Here is an 18362-nt window from a genome sequence, read left to right as displayed (position 1 = left end):
CTTTATTTCTTTAATAACTTTTACCTCCAATATGAGAGACGGTACCTTTGTCATTAAGTATTTCTTTTTTTTTCGGATAAGGTTGTACATTGTACTTTGAGTAATGCTTTTCCCTTATGTTTCTGTCTGTCTGACTGTCTCGTACTTCAGTAGTACATTTAACTGTATCTGGTGGTACTATAAACGTCGTGTGTTTTGTCACTATTCATGTAGTATCCGTAAAGGTGAAATATTTTCGGGTTTCTCAGCACTACGACAGGATTAAATTTTTTTTTTCAGATAGCGTAAAATAACTCCCCCGCTTGAGTTTTTTTTTTATTTAGAAACTGACTCATTGTAGATTCTCCAATATTGCTAGAGTCTTTTGTGTGAAAGACTAAAGTACTTTCTTTTCTCTTATTATTTTAAAAGTTTTTTGACGTTGATTATTGTAAATCCTTGTAGTTCACTCATGTCGTTTGCAATAAGTAACATCCATCCTTCAAATCACATGTTTTCCAAACAGCAAAAGTTGAGGTCTTGCGATTCACTGTATATTTTAATTTTCATGTATTCCACTGTCATTATATTCCACTTTCAGTATATTGCTCTGAATATATTTTGTTTTCGTCGTATCGGAAAATTTTAAGCTCTCATTCATACTTTTTCAATCTAATGTTTTGTTTATATACCAAAAATATACCTGCAGTGGAACAAGTTTGATTTAAAGCAAATTGCTTCTATTTTTTTTTCTGTTCGATTCGGATTTTCAACAGATACTCAGAATTCACTTTAGACTCCAAGTATCTGATTTTTTAAAAAGAAATTGTTGCCTGTATTTCTTGTTTCTTTTGATTGATATAATCGTAAATTATTATTATTAAGAGGCATATTCTGCTGCTAATTTTTGAAGTAATGTCGCCTTTTTTTTAAGTTGAGAAACTTGGGAACCTCTTTCAACTGCCATTTGTTTTGTTTGTTTGTTTATTTATTTGTTTTTATTTTTTATTTCCTTTTGAAGGTTTAAAAATTTTGTCAAGGTAAATTTAGCTTCGATTTTTAAGGTTAAAAACTCGTGAATTTTGTGTATTGTGCATTTGGAGTTTTGAATTTCTGAAATTTTTCAGAATTTTATGAAGGCGAATATACTTCGATTTTTATTTTGAAAGTTAAAAAACTCATGAATTGTTTGTCGAAGACATTTGCTGTTTTGAATTTTTGAAAGTTTTCAAAAATCTGTCGAGGTCAATGTAGCTTCGATTTTTATTTTATTTATTTATTTATTTTTTGTTTTTGCTGAAAGCTTCGAAACTGCTTCCTGGTCAGTATCGAGAGAGACTGAATTACGGAATTCCAAGAAGCCGTCGGCAGCCTTAATTGACGCCTTGAAATTCTAAAGTGTTCAAATGCTTTCAGTTCTGATCAGCGAGTTCGGGAACCTTGGCTGCAAGATTTCAGTTCCTCCTACTGCATTCCATTTACTTCCTTTTATACTTGACGTGGGCTTCTTTTAAGAGGGGGATGTGGGGTGGGGGGCGAATCTAGGAGAGAGAGAGGGCCAGGTTTCTTTACACCAGTAGTCAAGACTAAACTACTTTCAGGCAGATCGTTCCTTTTCAGCGATTTGTTTGTTTATTGATGTTTTCATAATTATTCCATATTTTCCATCTTTCTCTTGTTGTATTATTGGCTTGAAACATCGAGTCATTTTAGGAACATTATTCTGATAATGACTCATTTGGAGTATATCAAATAAGTCATTCTATGTCATTAGTTAATGGTCATTAAACAGCGCTATTGTTAACATAGAATTTAAGCCTGCGTAACGTTTGAAAAGGATTAATCGTTAATTTGTATGAGAAACCACTGCAAACATTCAGGTGGTCATTAAGAAGGTATCGGATATTACTCTCTCTCTCTCTCTCTCTCTCTCTCTCTCTCTCTCTCTCTCTCTCTCTCTCTCGTCCTACTTGGTTCCTTTCTTTACCTTAATATTCTTTGGTTTAAATTCATATCAGATTTTATCAGAGTGATGAGGACTGCTATTGTTCCATCTTGACACAACCATGATTTAAGGTTACAGTAAAAGATAATGGGTGCAATGTACCGAATAAGTTAAAAAAAGAAAAGAGAGAGAGAGAGAGAGAGAGAGAGAGAGAGAGAGAGAGAGAGAGAGTGATTTTAGGTGCAAATAGAAGTGATTCATTAACTTAGTTTGCTTGAAGAAGAAGATGAAGAACAGGAGAGAGAGAGAGAGAGAGAGAGAGAGAGAGAGAGAGAGAGAGAGAGAGAGATGATTTTAGGTGCAAATAGAAGTGATTCATTAACTTAGTTTGCTTGAAGAAGAAGAGAAGAAGAGGAGAGAGAGAGAGAGAGAGAGAGAGAGAGAGAGAGAGAGAGAGAGAGAGAGAGAGAGAGAGACTAAACGCTAGGAAGCATCCCTCCCACCTAAATTCATCACTTCACGGTCGAGTTGTCTTCCCAAAAAGGGAGGTGGGCCCGCCGACCGGATTTCCTTTGCCAGAATAGAAATTGGGTTTAGCAGATGTGAATCGTATAATATTAGTGACTCAGCGCTTCATACTTTCCTTCCAGGTATTATTGTTGCTTATTGGTCCACTTTGGAATGGTTTGTCTCAACTGTTTGATGATTAACATTTATTTTTTTTTTTTTCACAAGTACTGCTTACACATTTTTGCTTATTGGGACACTTTTGAATGGTTTGTCACAGCTGTGTAGTTGATTTCCCTTTATTTGTTTGTTATACGTTATTTACTGTTTTATATGGATAGTAATAATCATCATCATCATCATCATCATCATCATCATTTTCATTATAATTATAATTTTACTAATAGTCTAGTGGATTAGGTCAAAAACTAGTAGGAATTGTGCACTTTTTGAACAGATTACCAAAATTTGGTTTCTAGGAGATTTTATGTGGTCTTTCCATAAGATGAGGGAGACAAGTGATCTGAGCACTCTGTGACCCTGAAAAATGACATTTTTCAAAATGGCCGCCTTATTTGACCACTTTTTAAAATTTTTGGCCCCGATGTTTGTTTTTAGGAATATAATCAATTATCTTGATACTTTTTGAAGTACAATGACCATAATGCACTGTTTTTTACCAAAAATAATAAATAGAACACCTTTCAAGATGGCTGCCAACAAGTCAACATTTTATAACATTTAATTTAATAATTTAATAAATGTACAAGCTTGATCTTGGGGAAAATGTCTCAAAGAGTGCATCCAACATATTAATGACAAAAAAGGATTTTTTCTGAGGTGCATTACAAGTGTTCCATAGACAGTCAAAAGTGCAGCCAACAATTTAACACAGTAATAGATGCATCAGAAAAAAATTTAATCTTTAGGCATATGTAAAGTGTTTGAAGCTATAGTAAAATGCATTTCTCAAAAATAGTTATATCACATTTGAGTATTCATCTTGTTTACTCACACCACAATCATAATAATACAGTATATAGTTTGAAATAGTAATATATCTATAATGACTAAACTTAATTAGATTTCTCTTAATACATCATCAAAGTTACATTGTCCTCATCACAAACTATAAACCTGAGAAAAATGATCTTTTAACTACATGTACTATTTGTGCATGGAACATAATTTGTTTAACCAATGACAAACACTGTGTATACTGTCAAAAGGAGTAAATCTACAGCATCTATAACATTATACAAACATAATATTAAAACTAGTCCAAAACAGGTGTAACAGGCAATCACAAGCCCATGTCAAAGTTATCAAACTTCTCCTGATGTAGTCATTTGCTCAGCAGGCTCCTCTACAATAACAGAGTTCAGTAACATGGCAGTGTAGCCAGGGAACACTTGCATGGAGGCCTGCACGATTTCTTGCAACCACATTTTATCAGCTCTTGACAGGATTTTGCTGGCCTCTGGAAGAAAAGTCCAATAGGGTAACCATTCATCATTCACCTTGCTCCATCCCCATTGCTCAGGTGATGGGATCTGTTGCATTGCAACCAGAGACTGGCCCCATACCTAAAAAATAGGATAAGTAATAAGTTACCATTTAATATTGTAGAACACAAAAAATAAGACTAATGAGAGGTGTAAATGCCTTTAACCAATAACATAAGTTTAAAATAAATCAAAAGGATGAATAAATATGGGATAAATGCCATAATAATAATGAAATGCGAAGTTGAAATACCTGACCCCCTTGGAAGGTTGCTCGTCTTACATGTTCCTCAGGGCAGCTTCTGTTGGAGGGATACGATCCAGCTGTCTACCTTTGGCAAACAAAGCCTTTCGTAATTCATTGACTTTGACACTCACTGGTGCGATCATACAGTAGGACAACATAACGTTGCCCCAGTTGGAAATCATCATCTGATATATCTCCAATAGCTTTGAGAGGTTTACAAAGGCTTCTGTTGCCTGTGGATAGGCTGACCATACATTCCATGCTGTTCTTTTTCCTATGTTTCCAAAGGATGTCACACCCTGTAAGTGCATGGAAGAATGTGAGAGCTTTTGACTTCTGTTCCCCAAGATCATTTGCAATTTTGTGCACCGGAATCACTTTAAATGATTTTTTCATTCCAAAGGCAATCCAAAGCTGTTCTAGTGGCAGCTGGTGAAATGTAGATACAGCAAGTACCACCACATCTGTATCCACAGTTCGTATAAGAACTGTCTTATGGCCCTGTTGAGCACAGTGTTGGGCATGCAGAAGTAGCCTGGTGTCAGCCTCCTCATGATTACTTGGATAGAGGGTGTTGGGCGTGTTTTCTCCAACATCAGGCACAACTTCAGTGTCCAGTGTGCTGTATACAGTTTTACCCGGGAACGGATGATCGGCAATATATTTGGCCAAGAAATGGTACAAATCTGTTTTTGTATCTTCTACACGCAAAAAAACTCTGCCAGTTAGTTGGAATAGGTGTTCCGCTTGGACTTGTATGCGACTTCCTGACCCTCTTTTCTGTCTTGCAAAACTCTTGAGACTTTCCTTGGAATATCTGGTCCCAAACAATGTCCAGTCGACTTGCTACCTCAAGGTTCTTCTGTATGTATGGCAGGAAAAGCTTGGTCTGCGTATTCCTACAAGGTTGCACAGCCTTTTGGTGCCAGCATGTTTACCACAAACTGAACCGTTCTAAGATTTTGGCAGTTGAAGAAGGAATTTCATGTATGGCAGAGTTTGCTGATGCAGGCATCCGATGAGATCAGACTTGGTACATTGCCCTTAATCCTCCCATATCAGACAGAGCAGGTGGGACAGCCTGGTTTTCATGTCTGAAAAATTCATCCATGTTCCCTTCTCTGGTGTTTGACAAGCAATGTACATCCGTGAAAATAGCTCAACATTGCTTTTAAGGGCAGATATTTGAAACCTGTTTCTTGAACTGCCCTGACTCGTTTTTCTCTGGAATAAAGGCACATTATTCTTGGGTAAATATCAGTGAGAAGTGCTGAGCCTTTTACAAGTCTGTCCTCAACAAAGGTTTCATATTGTGCCTTTCCTATAGTATTGATAGACTGGATAGACAAAAACTACTTCTTTGGGCATGACTTCTTTGGTATCAAGTGCTATGAGGTCTTGGCTTTCTTCATTTAAAGGATTTTCAAGTTTCTGAAAGGTATTTACTATTGCTCTCACATCCTCAGCAAACTTTGCCTGCGTTGATGGTCCTTGATCATGATGCAGACGTACCCTTTCTGATTTGAAAGTTGGAATGAGTTTTCAAACTCCTCAGTGATTCTAACAACCTCTGGTCCTGCAGTAGCCCACTTTTGCATGGCAGCTGAGTTCTCCGTCAGACCTATGATACCGCCATCTCCTTTGATTTTGGCATTCATTTGCTCGTGCGCTTGGTCCAAGGCCATGAGAGAAAACAGGTGATCTGACCTCTGTACAACAAAATGACCTTGCTTGAATTGGACGTAGGTTGTTGGACTTCTCTGGTAGCTGTACCATGTCTCTAATGTGAATGGGAAGCCAGCGGGCATACTTGGTATGATCCATGGAAAACATCCAATGAACTAGCTGTCCAAGGCACTCAACATAGAGATCAAAATTGCCTTCACGTAGAGAACGGATATACTGCAATGCAAGTAGCTCCAACTCCTGCACCATATTCCAGTACTGAAACTGAGGTGTACTCTTGACTCTTGAATCAACCCACATGTGGAAAGACATTGGCACTGTCATATGGAGCAAGTGATGACAGGTAGGATGCATATGCTTCTTTCTTCAGTATATGTAATGCAGCAGATGTAACTTGATGCAAATAGCGTGACCTGGTCACGTGTGAGCCTCTAGAATAGCTTCTGCACGCCCTGAAGTGGTAACACCAGCCCTGGACTACAATACTGCTCCATCCACTTCCATCAAGAAGATCTCCCAACAGCTTCATTACATTCATTTCAATGTGCAGTCCCCCCATCATGATAACAATTTTGCTCTCACCAAACCTCTCTGGAAATGCCCACTGGATTCTTTTTGCAATAGCAAACAATGGTTGGTCCACTGTGATTACAGGGACCTGGCCTGGGTTGAGATTTGCAGTGGCCTTTGTTACCAGTTCCATAGAATGTGAAATCATAGCTGCAGTGTGGGCCTGCTCTGTGAATAGTGGGAGTAGAGCTATAGGGGAAGGTGGTCTTATTTGTTCTGTTGTTAGCCTACTTGCGTGGTAGGCTGCCCATGAAACATGGTCATCTGGATCAAGTTTGTCCTTTTTCCCAATTTCTCACCAACTGTTTCAAGCCAGAGGTCTTCTTGTTCTTTTGCCATATTGGCAATATTTGTGAGCTTTGGTTTCACCTCTCCTTGTCTTGGAACCATTGGCTCTGAACTGGGCATTTCCAGTGGAGAATCTCTGAGTAATCATCTGGCAATGGTAGCAATTTACCTTGGTTTGGTTCAATACAGATTTTGGTTCTTTCATTTCCAGGATTAGATACAGTAGGAAACTGAATTATGGAAACAGCTGTTCCATGAAATGAATCCTTTGATGTTCTTGAGGAAGTGTTATGGTCGATGTTGTCCACTGCCCCAACAGTGAATATGCCCTTTCTTAGAGTTGTAGGACAGACACATCCATCTTGTTCAAACTGCTTGATGACACCATTGGCAAGAGCTGTTGAGAGCTCTTGAGTGCGTTCATATGATATACAGAGTCCATGACTAAACAAAGTATCAACAAGACTTCTTTGTCGAGTTTTTGCATGGATGAGTAGGGCTGCATAGATCGAAAATGGTGTCTCTCTGCACTTCTGATGTCTTGTAGATGAAGCTTCTCTTGAGGTCTTCTTCGTATTAAAAATCAGTAGCTGTGACAGACCCAAAGGGCTGATTTTGGTCATAGCATCATCATCACATTGTTGATCTTTGATACAAGGTCCTTGCAATATCATCTTTACAAGGACAAGAAGACTTCTTGGGACCACATTCTTTTCACATCCTGGCTCAAAGTAACCATCAAATGAGTATTCATGGGAAAGTATATCTCTGCGAACTATTTTAGCTGCATGCATCAAATCGAATACTTCCTCATCAGCATATGTACAAGCAATGCTGATAGCCTTTCCAATATCTCTGTCAAACATCAATATTATATCTCTTCCCTCACTATGGGCCCTGAGGTCTGGAATAAGAGCTAACAACTTTTCTTTAAGTCTAGTCGTATGCACCTTTTGGGTATATGTTGGATCTATTTTAGCCATTCTTGCATCATACATTTTCCCTAGGTCTGCAAGTTTAAATACTGGAAGTGATTCACCTCTCTGTTCTTCTATGTGTGAAACCAATTCACTTAGAACTAGCCCAGTGTTGAAAGCATCTTTTGTTCCACTGTCATCAATATTCTTCTTTTCCCTAACTTTGTTGTACAATCTGTCATGCATTTGTGGTGATAAACAGCATCACGAGCTGGCAAATCTCCAGCAGAAAGTTTGCCGAAAAGTTTTCTGTCTTGTAGTATATGAGCATACTCTCGGACTCTGCGATCAACATTTAGTGACATTGCTTTGATCAAAGGTGCTTCACTCTCATCTTTCTCACAGAAGAAGCATAACTCTGCTTTTGGCATGCTGTCACTGCTTAATCTAAGCTTCTTTTTTGCTGGGCTTGGTTGACAGCCAACCTCCTGCTTTGCTTTCTTTTCTTTAGCCCTCTGTAGCTTCTAGTTGTTGAAAAGGCCTTCACATGACTTGTGAAACTTGGCATCATTTTCTTGTAGCGCTGCTTCAATTCCTTTGCCATTGTCCAGTCTTTTAATGTCGATGTCCAATGGAACACATCCAAGTTGTTCAAATTCATATATATTTTCTGCTAACCTTTTGTAACTACATTCACTGTCTCTTCGTTGTGTTTTACCACCTGGGAGTTTTAAGTTTCTCATTTGGTTTCATAACCTGGCATAAAATACATAATGTCCAATCTGTTGAGGGTTTAGCAGTTTTCTGCATGGCAGCTCCTTCCACTGGATCTACTTGCATGCACATTTCAGACATTTTTCTATGGTTAAACTGTTAGCAACTACAACTACCACCACCACTAGTCTATATACATGTATGTACAACATTCAGGGCGATTGCTTCATGAAAGGGTTTGGCTATATAATTGTATTTGATATTTATGCACCTGAAATAAAATGAAACAGGAATTAGATGTTTAAACAGATTGAAAGACATATACAAAAACAGATAGACAGACAGACAGCCAGTCAGAAGGACATATGGATATACAGACAGGATATAAGACAAAGAGATGGATGACACACCTGAAAACATAAAGCACCACCCTTCTGTATGGTTTACTCAGGAAATCATGCAAAACCATGAAGTATCTATCATCAATGTATGCACAAAAGTTTAATTTGGAGGCAGCCATATTGAATTTCAAAATGGCTGCCACATATATTTAATTTTTGAGTTACCTGGAAGACAGGTCACACATTAGAACACAGGTTTGGACACAAGATCATATTTCCATCTCTCCTACCAACGAATTTATACATAAAGGTAACTTCAGGGCAGCCATCTTGGATTTCCAAGATGAATGCCACACATGTTGGACTTCTGGTAGCAGCACGTGATAGGACACATTGATCAATATAGGTAAAGCTACTAAAATCTTGTTTCTACTGACTTACAACAGAAGTTATAGGCATAGGTCTATTTTAGGCGGCCATTTTGAAAAATGTCACTTTTTGGGTCATGGAGTGCTCAGATCACTTGTCTCCTCATCTTATTAGAAAGAGCATTAAAAAGTCTTCTAGGAGCCAAATTTTGATAATCTGTTCAAAAAGTGCATGATTTTTTCCTAATCTACTAGACTATAACCTTTTCTGCTTTCAGTGGTTAATTCTTGAACCTTTCTTATAAGGTTATTAATTTGAGGGGAATAATTTCTTTACAAATTTGTATTTAAGGTTATTTTCATATGGGTAATTAATAATAATAATAATAATAATAATAATAATAATAATAATAATAATAATAATAATAATAGCCATGAATACATGGGCAGTACCAGTAATCAGACGCCGCGCAGTAGTGGAGTGGACGAAGGCATATACCAGAAAACTAGGAAACACATGACAATACACAAAGCACTACACCCAAGAGCAAATACGGACAGACTGTACGTAACACGAAAGGAAGTAGGGAGAGGGCTACTAAACATAGAGGACTGCTTCAACATCGAGAGTAGAGCACTGGGGCAATATCTGAAAACCAGTGAAAACGAGTGGCTCAAGATTGCATGGGGAGAAGGACTGATAAAAGTAGACAAAGTCCCTGAAATATACAGTGACAGGAGAATGACCAACAGAACCGAAGAATGGCACAACAAACCAATGCACGGACAGTACATGAGACAGACCAAAAAACTGGCCAGCGATGAAACATGGCAATAGCTACAGAGGGGAGAACTCAAGAAGGAAAAAGAAGGAATGCTAACAACGGCACAAGAACCAGATATATTCAAAGAACAGTAAATGGGAATAACCTCTCACCCATATGCAAGAAGTTCAATATGAAAAACGAGACCATAAACCACATAGCAAGCGAATGTCCGCGTGCACAGAAATAGTACAAAAAGAGGCATGATTCAGTGGGAAAAGCCCTCCACTGGAGCCTATGCAAGAAACACCAGCTACCTTGCAGTAATCAGTGGTACGAGCTCCAACCTGAAGGAGTGATAGAAAACGGTCAGGCTAAGATCATCTTGGACTATGGTATCAGAACAGATAGGGTGATACATGCAAACAGACCAGACGTGACGTTGATTGACAAAACCAAGACGAAAGTATCACGCAATACCCTTGGACACCAGAGTAGATGGGAAAAAAAGAGAAAATTTGATAATTATCTAGACCTGAAAATAGAATAAGAAGGATATGGGATATGCTAGTGGAAATTATACCAATAATCATAGGTACATGAGGCACGATCCCAAGATCCCTGAAAAGGAACCTGGAAAAATTAGATGCAGAAGTAGCTCCAGGACTCGTGCAGAAGAGTGTGATCCTAGAAACGGCGCACACAGTAAGAAAAGTGATGAACTCCGAAGGAGGCAGGATGCAAACCGGAACCCCACACTATAAGTAAACCAGTCGAATGGGATGAATGTGATAAAAAAATGATGATTATTCTTATTATTATTAATATTTCAGGGCTAATTTTTGGACAGTTCCTAACAAGTTATTGATCGCTTAAAGTTTTAAATTCTGGAAACCCTTTGTTTTCATAATTATAATAATAACAACAATAATAATAGTAACATTTCTGCCTTCAGGGGTAATTCTCGAAACGTTCTTAACTATTGTTAATATTCTTTTATATTTTTTTGCTTGAAAAATATCACAATAATAATGATAATAATAATAATAATAATAATAATAATAATTTTATGCTGGAAGTAAACCCTTTTTTAAACAAGTTTTATTAAAAGTAATTGCTGCCTCAGCTGCGTTAATTTTTTTAAAGATCCTTCTCTATTTTTCTAATTATTGTTTTCTCATTGTTGCTTAAACTGGTGAGCAACGCACCGCAGGTTGGCATGTCTCAAATAGGTAATAGTCAAAGTCGATTGAATTTTATTAACAAAAATTCCTGTGGTGGTGGTAGTCAAATTTTCTGGGGTAAAATTCAATTCTGTTCCTTTCTATTCCTTTTGTAGAGCCGCGACCTATTTGATACTTGCCAACCTTCGGTGCGTTGCTCACCAGCTCTAACAACAATGAGAAAACAATAAATAGAAAAATAGAGAAGAACCTTCATAAAATTAACCCAGCTGAGGCAGCAATTACTTTTCATAAAACAATAATTTTACTAATATTTCTGCTTTAAGGAGGCAATCGTTGAAAAGTGAAAAAAAATTAATTTATGAAATATATTTGCTTGAAGTTTTAAGTTCAGGAAATTTTTTTATGTTATGATGATAATAATAATAATAATAATAATAATAATAGTAATAATAATAACCCTCTCTGCTTTAAGGGGCAATAAATGAAAATAAAAAATAAAATAATTAACTTTTGCAATGTTTCTTCTTGAAGTTTTGAGTTTTGGAAATTCCTTTTCCAAGGAATGGAAGTATTTCCGTCTTGGCTCCAGATTTGGAGGAAGCATTTGGAAGCATTTTAGTTGGAAGCAACTGTTTTGCGAGCTTCCCTATAGAAATCCCCGAGGGAGGAGGACCCTTCTGAAATGACATTTGAGACTTCCAAAGCAACGTCTTCGGAGTCTCTCTCTCTCTCTCTCTCTCTCTCCTCAATCACAGAAAATATTAAATCACTATATACATCTGAAATCTCTCTCTCTCTCTCTCTCTCTCTCTCTCTCTCTCTCTCTCTCAAGAGCAAATAAATGTCTCGTACGAATCCCTGGAGAAATAGAAAAACCACACTTCTATTTGCATTAATGTTGACGCGGTCAGATTATCGAGGGAGGTTCTGTTTGCATTATAGATCTCTTTCCCCCCGTGTGATATTTGCTCCTTAATTTCCTTCATTAGACGAAAGTCATTAAGTCAAAATGCCTTTATTGGTGTCGCTCTGGGTCGGTCATTAACGGATGCAAATCTTTAAAATCAGTTTTGGCATTGCACTCCGGTTTATGTTGATTTATTTACGTTTATGTAGTGCGTATATTGTTTTGCGTTAGTTGCGTTCTGCTAACGAACACAGCCACACATGAGTTTTCCTTTTTATTTTTCTAACTTGTCGTTAAAAGTTTTATTTACTTGTTCTTCATAATAAAAAACTTAATGGAAAGGGAATATATTTATTGTATTTGTGACAACAGATCAAGGCGTTAGTTGAAGGTGGGCCTTCGGATTTTTTTATTTTTTTATTTTTGTTGCAAGTCAGTTTTTGAAAATACGATTTCACTCTGTCGAAGTTATATAAGTGAAAGAGTTTGTAACTAGAGAGCCCGTTTAAAAGTAATATTTATTGTTATAAAAGCTTTCGTAATTTGTAGATAAGCAATGTTATCGTATTTTAATTTTATTTGCTTTTATTGTTATGAAAAGAATCTACAAAACAAATTTTCCTCTAGTACAGATCTCCAGTCTTGGAAAAAAACGACAGGAGCTGAATAAACATTGTCATCAACTAAAGAGTGGTTGGGCAGACGGCTAAGACAAACATTGGCCCCTCCCTAAAAAATCTAAGAAAATTAAAAAGTCATAGTTTGTCAACATGTTATGTCACCAGATTTTTGTGTGTTTTCATTCCCGACTTTTCAAATTAATTATGACTTTTTTGTCACACTCGCTTTTATTTGGGGGAAATTTAACTATTCATACTCTACGCAACGATAGGAATTGGTTGTAATCTTGCCTGAGACACAATGGAAAGAAGAGTTTTTTGTTTTTTGGTCTTCCCATCGTGTGTGTGTGTGTGTGTGTTGTGTGAGAGAGAGAGAGAGAGATCGGAGCCTCATTATAGGGGGAGATAGAGAGAGAGAGAGAGAACTCAGTCTCATTAACGAGAGAGATCACCTTCATTAGAGAGAGAAGAGAGAGAGAGAGAGAGAGAGAGAGAGAGAGATCGCCTTCATTAGGGGGATATCTTATTTTTTCCTGTGGAGGACTGTCATCATTGTTCTATATTTCCTTAGATAGAAAAAGGGGCTAAGAAAGTTACGGGAAAACCTCTTGTTTATTTCCTGACGGCATTCGAATCAAAACTTAACTTTAACTGCACAGAATGTTAAAGGTCAGAATACGATGACAGCGGCATTTCACTCCAGTAGTGACAATAATTGATTAAGTTGATCACGTTTTTCAGATAATCGACATGAGAAAATTATTGTTGATATAATCATTAGTGTAAGAATTTAGATTACATTTAGTGAATTTATTTTCTCGGTACGTCTCCTTTTGTGTATGATTTATACTTATTATTTCACAGAAATGTCATTATTCCACAGAAATGTCATACTTGAAAGTCACCGTTATCTTCTCTCTCTCTCTCTCTCTCTCTCTCTCTCTCTCTCTCTCTCTCTCTCTCTCTCTCAGCACATTTAAAGTATTAACTGACTTCTATATACGCCTAACATCCGCTCTGTCTCTCATTAACCAATCTACATCACTTTCATTACACTTATACAGATCTTATCTTGTATTGGGAGAATTTCATATGCTCCTAAAATTCCTTTTCTCTCTCTCTCTCTCTCTCTCTCTCTCTCAGTAGTCACTTTATATCACTTTTATACAACTATACAAATCTTATCTCGTAAAATATTGACTGTCTTGTATATGCGCCTAAATCTCTCTCTCTCTCTCTCTCTCTCTCTCTCTCTCTCTCTCAGTAGTCACTTTATATCACTTTTATACAACTATACAAATCTTATCTCGTAAAATATTGACTGACTTATATGCGCCTAAAACTCTCTCTCTCTCTCTCTCTCTCTCTCTCTCTCTCTCTCTCTCTCTCTCTCTCTCTCTCGTAGTAGCCATCTTGCTTGGTGAGACGTACCCGCGTGAAGTCACAATAATCAACAGATATCACAAGTTTAACATACGACTAGAATTTGAGAAATATCTAGAAGTGTTCGTGAACTATCGGTGATAAGATTAGTGTGAAAATAGTAGGATAAAGCGTCTTCTAAGTTAGTTTATCAAGTGTAATACTATAAATCAGAACAAGATGGCAGTAAGTTCCAACTGCGGGAAAAGGTGGCGTAATTTGGCGTGTCTAGCAGATTCGCAATACGATGAGGTAGCAGGAAGGGAACTGGCATTTCTCATCTATGAAATCAGCAACCAGTTCCTAACCAAAAGATACAAAAGCATTCATAGATATATTAGAAGGATATAATCCTTCAAACTGGAACAAATCTAATGAAAACATCTTGAAAATAATTGAAGAAGTTCCAAATAAAATCCAAGTGGTCAAGAGACTCATAAAGAAAATATACATAAACCAACATATTCCGCACAAAGAAAATGAATACAAGGGGTGAATCTTGTGAATATACTAATTGATGCATTAGGAAAAAGAATGCAAAGCATGAAAACAAACTGTGTAAGGCGTTTGGTATAGCATAGTCAATCCACAAAACCTAATCAGAAAATGTGCTGCATGCAACATTCGACCCATCCACAGTGTGCTGAGGTAATACCAAGATTGAGAAAAGATACAAGAATTTTTTGTCAACATGTCTATCATGGATAGACAATGTTATTGAAATCAAGATTGAATGTACAAATAGTTGAGGATGAAGAAGAGGAAGAAGGAAGGAAGAAGAAGAAAAAGAAAAGAGAGAGGAAACGGAAGAGAAGTAAACAAAAATGAAATGACAGAAAAAAATAAGGAAAACAAAGAACAAGATAAAAAGTATGGATGCAGAGATACTCATTGATACTACATATGAGGCAATAAAGCAGCATACCTACGAAGAAAAAAATAAATTACGATATGACAACAGAAAAGCAAATCCCGAAGAGGCTCTACCCAGATCTATACAATGACGGGAAAGAGGAAAATCATAGACAAGAAAGACAAAATCTGCAACCTTTTGAAAAGAGGGAATTGCAGATTTGGAGAAAGATGTTACTACAAAACATCCTAAGATATGTCAAAACTATGAAATATATGGTAAATGTGCATACTTAGAGGACATGGATATGGGGATGATTGCAGAGATCTGCATCCAAAAATATGTAAAAACTAAAAGAAAAAAAGGAAAAAGCAAAAAAAAAGATGTAAGTTCGACAAAAAATGCAAATATATGCACCCTGTAGCCATGAATCATAATCAAATAAATAACCAACCAAGTAATAAAATCCAAAATAAGAAAGAAACAAATAAAGAGAGAAATCAAGAATATCAGGTAAAAGAGAAAACAAACACCACCAATGATATGCAGAGGTGTCAGCAAAGAATTTCAAAGCATCAGCTCCGAAATTTCTACTCAAGAGATAATAACTGTATTTATTATGCAAGAGGATATTGCAGAAACGGAGAAAATTGCAGATTCAGACACAAAATGAATAATTATGATGAAGGAAGATCAAATATTATGGAAAAAGTTGGATTTTTTAATGTCAGAATTTCTGGAAATGAAAAAAGAACAACATACCAGAACAGGAAGAGACATGGGAAAATCCATTATTACTATCAGTATTAAATGAAGGAGGAAAACACGCAAACCATCATATGATGAATGCGCAGGGTTTAGTTACGAGTAACTCAAAAAGAAAAATAGAGTACTTAGAAGAACTAACCCAAAATGAAAAGAAAATAGATATAATGAATTATAAGTGAAACCTGGTATTCCCAAGAGACTGGGAATGATGATCAAATAAAAGGGTTCCAAACTTATAGATCAGATAGAAAAAATAGGAATATCAAGGGGGAACCGCAAATATATGGGAAAAGACAAAAAACAAGGAAAAATATATGAGAAATATAGTAACTCAGAATGTGAACTAATAGCGTAGAATTTGAATCTGAAAAATTGATGAACATAGTAATATATAGACCTCCAATACTAAAGAGTTTGACTTAATAATTGAAAAAATTGATGGATGAATATGTAGAAATCACAAGGACTGGACTATTCTCCTATCTGGTGACTTCAAAACTTTGACCTTTCCTTTCGTAGAATGGAAAGAACGAATAGGAGATTGTGGTTGTACTTATACATATAAAAAAGAGAGTATAGTAGTGCAGAAGATAAGAGGCAATTGAAAAGCTATTATGATATGCTACTAGAATACAACATTCAACAAATATCACCTGCCACAAGAAAGGAAAATACTTTAGACCTAGTATTTGTGAACGAGAGAATTATGTTAAAGAAATAATAGTTTATAATGCGAGTATTTCAGACCATAATGTCATAGAATTAACAGTTCATTCCAAAGCAAGTGAAAATAGAGATAAGCAAGAAATGAAAAAGTGGGAAGGATATGGAAAATACAACTTCTACAGTAAAAATATAAAATGGTCAGAAATTAATGAAGAATTAAACAAAGATTGGGATAACATTTTCGTAAGTGATGACATAAGGGTAAATACGAGAGTATATATAAAATATGGAGATAATAGTGGAAAAAATATATACGAAGAAGAAAAGTAAACATCATTCATGCATACCAAGAGACAGAAGAATCTTGTTCCAGAAAATCAGAAAGTGGAAAAAAATTTAAAAAAAGGTCTTGCAAAAGAAAAAAATGCATGGAAAGTTATAGAACTAAAAAGTAAGATAGAAAATGCAGAGATTATACAATCAAAAGAAAATGAAAAACGGGACTGGAAGAAAAAAACCCTATTAATATCAAGCAAAACCCCAAACTATTATACTCATATGCGAAGAAGATGAATAAAAGAAGAATAGAAATAGGCCCTCTGAGATTGAAGGGAGATTAACGAATGAAAAAAAGGAAATTTGCAAACATACTGGCCAGAAACGATATAAGAGAGAATTCACCCTAGAATAGATAATGAAGATAATGATATAGAAGTAAGGGATGAAAATAGTGAATATTTAGCTGACATAGATATTAATGAAGCTGATATTGTGCAGGCTATTAATGAAAATTTAAAAATGGAGCTGCTGCAGGGCCTGATGGAATTCCTGCTATTTGAATTAAAGAAAGTAGTTCATTCTATCGCAAAGCCACTTGCAATATTATTAAGACAAAGTGTAGATACAGGCAAGATATATGATGAGCACAAATTAGCGTTATATTACCCCTACTTTCAAAAGTGGATCAAGACCTAGAGGCAAGTAATTATAGGCCTGTGAGTCTAAACATCACATATAATGAAAGTGTATGAAAGGGTAATGTGAAGAAAAAAATATTATGAAACATTTAATAAAAAATAATTGTTTAATAAAGGACAACATGGTTTCGTACCCGGAAAAAAGTACACAAACCCAACTGCTTAGTCCACCGTGAAAAACATATTCAAAAATATGAAAAGCGGAAATGAAACAGATGTGGTTTATTTAGACTTTGCAAAAGCTTTTGATAAAGTAGACCATAATATATTAGCGAAGAAAATTAGAAAACACAATATCGTGGATAAAGTAGGAAGATGGTTAAAAGAATTTTTTACACAAAGCAAAACAGATAGTTATTGCAAACGACGAGAAATCGATGAAGCCAAAGGTAATATCGGTGTGCCGCAAGGTACGGTGTTAGCTGCAATACTGTTTGTATTATGATGAAGACATAGACAATAATGTTAAGGATTCGGTATGTGAGTAGTTTCGCAGATGACACAAGAATAAGTAGAGAAATTACTTGTGATGAAGATAGGAACGCTCTACAAAGAGACCTTAAAAAGCTATATAATGATTGGGCAGAGTAAATAGGATGGTATTTAAACTCTGATAAATTTGAATCAATAAATTATGGAGGACAGAGAAAGAAAGCTATATGCATATAAGGACCTAATAATGAGACCATCACAAATAAGGAAGCAGTTAAAGACCTTGGTGTGATGATGAATAGGAACATGTTATGCAATGATCAAATAGCAACTCATGTTGGCAAAATGTAAAGCAAAAATGGGAATGTTGTTACGGCAATTCAAAACAAGAAAAGCTGAACACATGATTATGCTTTATAAAACATAGTTCGTAGTCCACTTGAAATATTGCAATATGATATGGTACCCACATATCAAAAGGATATTGCACAAATAGAGAGTGTACAAAGGTCCTTTACAGCTAGAATAGAAGAAGTTAAGGACCTAGACTACTGGGAAAGACTACAATCTTAAAATTATATAGTCTGGAAAGGAGAAGAGAACGCTACATGATAATTCAGCATGGAAACAGATAGAAGGAATAGCAGAAAATATCATGGAACTAAAATATCAGAAAGAGCAAGCAGAGGTAGATTAATA

The sequence above is a fragment of the Macrobrachium nipponense genome, chromosome 13 (genome assembly GCF_015104395.2).
Source record: "Macrobrachium nipponense isolate FS-2020 chromosome 13, ASM1510439v2, whole genome shotgun sequence".
In the NCBI taxonomy this organism is placed as follows: Eukaryota; Metazoa; Arthropoda; class Malacostraca; order Decapoda; family Palaemonidae; genus Macrobrachium; species Macrobrachium nipponense.
Note: the sequence above shows the minus strand (reverse complement) of the source record.